At 55.1% G+C, this 7,500-nt stretch overlaps 3 non-coding genes across 3 annotated transcripts in view; all 3 read right to left on the bottom strand.

Annotated features, from left to right (window-relative positions):
- Nucleotides 1-1,499, bottom strand: part of LOC124589206 — a 4,222-nt gene extending 2,723 nt beyond the window's left edge. Inside the window, exon 1 of the ribosomal RNA XR_006976007.1 lies at nucleotides 1-1,499. This exon is cut by the window's left edge and continues 2,723 nt beyond it. This is a non-coding gene — a ribosomal RNA (large subunit ribosomal RNA).
- A 188-nt stretch (nucleotides 1,500-1,687) lies between these two features.
- Nucleotides 1,688-1,842, bottom strand: LOC124589211. The gene has a single exon (XR_006976010.1). It is a non-coding gene; the product is annotated as a 5.8S ribosomal RNA (ribosomal RNA).
- Nucleotides 1,843-2,193: 351 nt separating this feature from the next.
- On the bottom strand, nucleotides 2,194-4,103 carry LOC124589202. The gene has a single exon (XR_006976003.1). It is a non-coding gene; the product is annotated as a small subunit ribosomal RNA (ribosomal RNA).
- Between the last annotated feature and the right edge of the window lie 3,397 nt (nucleotides 4,104-7,500).

The following is a 7,500-nucleotide window of genomic DNA, read 5'->3' as shown; positions in this document are numbered from 1 at the left end:
TTGGTTCATCCCACAGCGCCAGTTCTGCTTACCAAAAGTGGCCCACTTGGCACTCCGATCCGAGTCGTTTGCTCGCGGCTTCAGCATATCAAGCAAGCCGGAGATCTCACCCATTTAAAGTTTGAGAATAGGTTGAGGTCGTTTCGGCCCCAAGGCCTCTAATCATTCGCTTTACCGGATGAGACTCGTACGAGCACCAGCTATCCTGAGGGAAACTTCGGAGGGAACCAGCTACTAGATGGTTCGATTAGTCTTTCGCCCCTATACCCAGCTCCGACGATCGATTTGCACGTCAGAATCGCTACGGACCTCCATCAGGGTTTCCCCTGACTTCGTCCTGGCCAGGCATAGTTCACCATCTTTCGGGTCCCAACGTGTACGCTCTAGGTGCGCCTCACCTCGCAATGAGGACGAGACGCCCCGGGAGTGCGGAGGCCGCCGCCCCGTGAAGGGCGGGGAAGCCCCATCCTCCCTCGGCCCGCGCAAGGCGAGACCTTCACTTTCATTACGCCTTTAGGTTTCGTACAGCCCAATGACTCGCGCACATGTTAGACTCCTTGGTCCGTGTTTCAAGACGGGTCGTGAAATTGTCCAAAGCTGAAGCGCCGCTGACGGGAGCGATTATTCCGCCCGAGAGCATCCCGAGCCAACAGCGGCGCGGGTCCGGGGCCGGGCCAGGTAGGTCCGTCATCCGGGAAGAACCGCGCGCGCTTGCCGGGAGCCCGAGCGCCCAAAGGGGCGAATCGACTCCTCCAGATATACCGCCGGGCAGCCAGCCAGGACACCGGGGCTCTGCCCAACAGACGCGAACCGAGGCCCGCGGAAGGACAGGCTGCGCACCCGGGCCGTAGGCCGGCACCCAGCGGGTCGCGACGTCCTACTAGGGGAGAAGTGCGGCCCACCGCACACCGGAACGGCCCCACCCCGCGGCGAGTGGAAAGGCAACCGGACACGACCCCGCCGCGGATTGCTCCGCGCGGGCGGCCGGCCCCATCTGCCGAGGGCGGAGGCCTGTGGCCGGATGGGCGTGAATCTCACCCGTTCGACCTTTCGGACTTCTCACGTTTACCCCAGAACGGTTTCACGTACTTTTGAACTCTCTCTTCAAAGTTCTTTTCAACTTTCCCTCACGGTACTTGTTCGCTATCGGTCTCGTGGTCATATTTAGTCTCAGATGGAGTTTACCACCCACTTGGAGCTGCACTCTCAAGCAACCCGACTCGAAGGAGAGGTCCCGCCGACGCTCGCACCGGCCGCTACGGGCCTGGCACCCTCTACGGGCCGTGGCCTCATTCAAGTTGGACTTGGGCTCGGCGCGAGGCGTCGGGGTAGTGGACCCTCCCAAACACCACATGCCACGACAGGCGGCAGCCTGCGGGGTTCGGTGCTGGACTCTTCCCTGTTCGCTCGCCGCTACTGGGGGAATCCTTGTTAGTTTCTTTTCCTCCGCTTAGTAATATGCTTAAATTCAGCGGGTAGTCTCGCCTGCTCTGAGGTCGTTGTACGAGGTGTCGCACGCCACACCGCCAGCCGGCTGTGCACGCTACCGAGTAAGTACCGGTATGCGAACCGCCAGGCGACGGGCGCGCATCGCACGTTTCAGGAGGCGCGGCCGGCCCCACAGGCGGCCGCGACGCTCCCAGGTCTGCGAAGCGGGGCAAACGCCGCGCGCTTCAGTATACGTAGCCGACCCTCAGCCAGACGTGGCCCGGGAACGGAATCCATGGACCGCAATGTGCGTTCGAAACGTCGATGTTCATGTGTCCTGCAGTTCACATGTCGACGCGCAATTTGCTGCGTTCTTCATCGACCCACGAGCCGAGTGATCCACCGTCCTGGGTGATCTTTTCTTAGTTTCCACTGTCTCTTTCAAGACAGTTGCATAGGCGGGACGTAGGCGTGTGGCGGCCCCTGTTCAAGCGTTCTGTGTCCAACGGCCTCACGGCCGATGGGCGTCGTACGGCTCCACACCGGAGCGGACAGGCAGTCGGGCGAAAGTCATTCAAAACCGGCGCCAGGCGCCAGGTGCCGCAGGCCAGCCGCTCCAGCGCTTCAGCGCTCGTACCACACAACATTGGCGTTAGTTTTGAGAAGCACGCGTGGTTCCGCACGCGGCGCACGGCTACTGCGAGCCGTACAGGTAGCGTGTTGCGCGACACGACACGCACATCGAACGACATGCAGTCTAGTCGGTAATGATCCTTCCGCAGGTTCACCTACGGAAACCTTGTTACGACTTTTACTTCCTCTAAATGATCAAGTTTGGTCATCTTTCCGGTAGCATCGGCAACGACAGAGTCAATGCCGCGTACCAGTCCGAAGACCTCACTAAATCATTCAATCGGTAGTAGCGACGGGCGGTGTGTACAAAGGGCAGGGACGTAATCAACGCGAGCTTATGACTCGCGCTTACTGGGAATTCCTCGTTCATGGGGAACAATTGCAAGCCCCAATCCCTAGCACGAAGGAGGTTCAGCGGGTTACCCCGACCTTTCGGCCTAGGAAGACACGCTGATTCCTTCAGTGTAGCGCGCGTGCGGCCCAGAACATCTAAGGGCATCACAGACCTGTTATTGCTCAATCTCGTGCGGCTAGAAGCCGCCTGTCCCTCTAAGAAGAAAAGTAATCGCTGACAGCACGAAGGATGTCACGCGACTAGTTAGCAGGCTAGAGTCTCGTTCGTTATCGGAATTAACCAGACAAATCGCTCCACCAACTAAGAACGGCCATGCACCACCACCCACCGAATCAAGAAAGAGCTATCAATCTGTCAATCCTTCCGGTGTCCGGGCCTGGTGAGGTTTCCCGTGTTGAGTCAAATTAAGCCGCAGGCTCCACTCCTGGTGGTGCCCTTCCGTCAATTCCTTTAAGTTTCAGCTTTGCAACCATACTTCCCCCGGAACCCAAAAGCTTTGGTTTCCCGGAGGCTGCCCGCCGAGTCATCGGAGGAACTGCGGCGGATCGCTGGCTGGCATCGTTTATGGTTAGAACTAGGGCGGTATCTGATCGCCTTCGAACCTCTAACTTTCGTTCTTGATTAATGAAAACATACTTGGCAAATGCTTTCGCTTCTGTTCGTCTTGCGACGATCCAAGAATTTCACCTCTAACGTCGCAATACGAATGCCCCCGCCTGTCCCTATTAATCATTACCTCGGGTTCCGAAAACCAACAAAATAGAACCGAGGTCCTATTCCATTATTCCATGCACACAGTATTCAGGCGGGCTTGCCTGCTTTAAGCACTCTAATTTGTTCAAAGTAAACGTGCCGGCCCACCGAGACACTCACTCAAGAGCACCCTGGTAGGATTGCAACGGGGTCCGCCTCGGGACGCACGAGCACGCACGAGGCGCGTCGCACGCCTTCGGCTCGCCCCACCGGCAGGACGTCCCACGATACATGCCAGTTAAACACCGACGGGCGGTGAACCAACAGCGTGGGACACAAATCCAACTACGAGCTTTTTAACCGCAACAACTTTAATATACGCTATTGGAGCTGGAATTACCGCGGCTGCTGGCACCAGACTTGCCCTCCAATAGATACTCGTTAAAGGATTTAAAGTGTACTCATTCCGATTACGGGGCCTCGGATGAGTCCCGTATCGTTATTTTTCGTCACTACCTCCCCGTGCCGGGAGTGGGTAATTTGCGCGCCTGCTGCCTTCCTTGGATGTGGTAGCCGTTTCTCAGGCTCCCTCTCCGGAATCGAACCCTGATTCCCCGTTACCCGTTACAACCATGGTAGGCGCAGAACCTACCATCGACAGTTGATAAGGCAGACATTTGAAAGATGCGTCGCCGGTACGAGGACCGTGCGATCAGCCCAAAGTTATTCAGAGTCACCAAGGCAAACGGACCGGACGAGCCGACCGATTGGTTTTGATCTAATAAAAGCGTCCCTTCCATCTCTGGTCGGGACTCTGTTTGCATGTATTAGCTCTAGAATTACCACAGTTATCCAAGTAACGTGGGTACGATCTAAGGAACCATAACTGATTTAATGAGCCATTCGCGGTTTCACCTTAATGCGGCTTGTACTGAGACATGCATGGCTTAATCTTTGAGACAAGCATATGACTACTGGCAGGATCAACCAGGGAGCTGCGTCAACTAGAGCTGAGCAGCCGGCCGCCCGGGAGTGTGTCCCGGGGGCCCGCGCGAACACGCAAGCGTCCGCTCAATTATTCTGCAAACAGGAGGAGGCTGAGCTCCCCTGCACAATACACCTCGAAACCCTCTCAGGTCCCGGCGGCGCGCAGCGCCGTCCTAAGTACTTGGTCGGGTTCGAGAGAGGCGCAATCGCCCGGAGTTTGGCGAGTAGACGCTTTAGGTGCGACCACCCGTGCTCCCAACTGAGCTTGCCGCTGCCGACAGAGGCCCGGGAGCGTGCTGTCGTGGCATTGCCGGCGGGAGACAACACGCGCCACCTACGGTGACCGGCAGCTCCAACGCCAGCGCCACAGAAGGACAAAAGCCCCACTTGGGTGCCGAAGCGAACTCTCCCAGCACAGCGCACGCGCCAACACGTCCGCACAGCTGCGATACAAACCACCTGCGAGAACCGCAGAGGCGACCGAGCAGCAGACGGCGTCGCGGCGCCGAGCGCCGGGCGGCGGCGCATCCTCAGCGCACACAGTCCTCAATCGGACCAGCACACTGCAGATGTCCACCGCGCTTCGCACCGGGCCCGCGAGGACCTACTTTGGCCGCACGGCGCCGCGTGCAGGGTGCGCCGGCGCGCAGCTGCGCCGCCTGCCGCCTCCGTCGGCCGGCGCGCCTGCCACTGGCCGCCCCCACCAGCCGGCTGTAGCGCGTGCGCCCACGCACCGCGCGGCCAGCACGCCGGGAGGCCCCCCCTCACCGGCCGGGGACGGTCCCACCCAGCCACCGCCGCGTATCGCTTCACACCCAGATGCCATTCACGTTCGTGGGCATGGTGGGTATCGCTGGAACAACCGGTTGGTAGCTCAACCGATCGTCGCCATCACTGATTCACCTCTAGCGAGAACAACCGCACCACAACGGTTTACCAGTTGTTCATTTGCATAACGTCACCAGCAAACGTAGGCGTCCATCGCCATTTGCAAATTCAACGATTGTTGCATGCCTGTGTCAGGTGTCACGACACACTATGTCTGCCCACATACACGCAACAACATGTGCACGCTTCGCGAACACGTGGAAGGTGGCCCCCGTACGTATGCGATGTCCATTGCGCGAACGACTGTCAACCGGCCTCTGTCGCATGTCGCAGATGTGGAACGCAGTGCACCATGCTATCACGGTGTGTGAGAAGAGACGACTACGTCTGACAACACGCGCCACTACATCAACAGACGGCTCATGCTGATCGCCATCCAGGGCATACCACACTGCAATCCAGCTCTTATAGGGAGACGACACGTAGCTGAGTGCACAACATTTGGACCGCATGGTTCGCCGTTGTTGGCGCAGTCGTTGTACGGTCACATGTACCACGATGTATCATTCAGTACATGAGGACCAATGTGCAGTACAGTGTGTGATTTGGACGTACAACATCAGCGGACAGTTGACACAGGCCGTACCACAGCGTAGGCTAAGTGCTTCGCACATGCGAATGCCAATGAACAACTGCAAATGCCAATGAACAACTGCAAAGGGCATTGAGCATGTACGTCCTGCTGCCATCCACATTACAGTGTATAGCTGCAAGGTGTTTAACATGAAGCGATACACTGGGGACCGGGCAGTGCGAGTAGCAAACTATATTGCGGGGGTTGCAGTTAGGCAACACTACACTAATTTAACGCGTCGTATGACAATTACAGAGCAGGTTAAGGCCCAACGTGTGTTGGGTTAAGGCCCAACGTGTGTTGGGTTAAGGCCCAACGTGTGTTGGGTTAAGGCCCAACGTGTGTTGGGTTAAGGCCCAACGTGTGTTGGGTTAAGGCCCAACGTGTGTTGGGTTAAGGCCCAACGTGTGTTGGGTTAAGGCCCAACGTGTGTTGGGTTAAGGCCCAACGTGTGTTGGGTTAAGGCCCAACGTGTGTTGGGTTAAGGCCCAACGTGTGTTGGGTTACGTTAAGGGGCAATGTGGGTTACGTTAAGGGGCAATGTGGGTTACGTTAAGGGGCAATGTGGGTTACGTTACGGCGCAATATAGGTTACGTTACGGCGCAATATAGGTTACGTTAAGGCGCAATATCGGTTACGTTAAGGCGCAATACAGGTTACGTTAAGGCGCAATACAGGTTACGTTAAGGCGCAATACAGGTTACGTTAAGGCGCAATACAGGTTACGTTAAGGCGCAATACAGGTTACGTTAAGGCGCAATACAGGTTACGTTAAGGCGCAATACAGGTTACGTTAAGGCGCAATGCAGGTTACGTTAAGGCGCAATGCAGGTTACGTTAAGGCGCAATACAGGTTACGTTAAGGCGCAATACAGGTTACGTTAAGGCGCAATACAGGTTACGTTAAGGCGCAATACAGGTTACGTTAAGGCGCAATACGGGTTACGTTAAGGCGCAATACAGGTTACGTTAAGGCGCAATACAGGTTACGTTAAGGCGCAATACAGGTTACGTTAAGGCGCAATACAGGTTACGTTAAGGCGCAATACAGGTTACGTTAAGGCGCAATACAGGTTACGTTAAGGCGCAATACAGGTTACGTTAAGGCGCAATACAGGTTACGTTAAGGCGCAATACAGGTTACGTTAAGGCGCAATACAGGTTACGTTAAGGCGCAATACAGGTTACGTTAAGGCGCAATACAGGTTACGTTAAGGCGCAATACAGGTTACGTTAAGGCGCAATACAGGTTAGGTTAAGGCGCAATACAGGTTAGGTTAAGGCGCAATACAGGTTAGGTTAAGGTACGACATAGGTTAGGTTAAGGTACGACATAGGTTAGGTTAAGGTACGACATAGGTTAGGTTAAGGTACGACATAGGTTAGGTTAAGGTACGACATAGGTTAGGTTAAGGTACGACATAGGTTAGGTTAAGGTACGACATAGGTTAGGTTAAGGTACGACATAGGTTAGGTTAAGGTACGACATAGGTTAGGTTAAGGTACGACATAGGTTAGGTTAAGGTACGACATAGGTTAGGTTAAGGTACGACATAGGTTAGGTTAAGGTACGACATAGGTTAGGTTAAGGTACGACATAGGTTAGGTTAAGGTACGACATAGGTTAGGTTAAGGTACGACATAGGTTAGGTTAAGGTACGACATAGGTTAGGTTAAGGTACGACATAGGTTAGGTTAAGGTACGACATAGGTTAGGTTAAGGTACGACATAGGTTAGGTTAAGGTACGACATAGGTTAGGTTAAGGTACGACATAGGTTAGGTTAAGGTACGACATAGGTTAGGTTAAGGTACGACATAGGTTAGGTTAAGGTACGACATAGGTTAGGTTAAGGTACGACATAGGTTAGGTTAAGGTACGACATAGGTTAGGTTAAGGTACGACATAGGTTAGGTTAAGGTACGACATAGGTTAGGTTAC

The sequence above is a fragment of the Schistocerca americana genome, unplaced genomic scaffold (genome assembly GCF_021461395.2).
Source record: "Schistocerca americana isolate TAMUIC-IGC-003095 unplaced genomic scaffold, iqSchAmer2.1 HiC_scaffold_690, whole genome shotgun sequence".
Lineage (NCBI taxonomy): Eukaryota > Metazoa > Arthropoda > Insecta > Orthoptera > Acrididae > Schistocerca > Schistocerca americana.
This window is presented reverse-complemented; position numbering and strand designations above follow the sequence as displayed.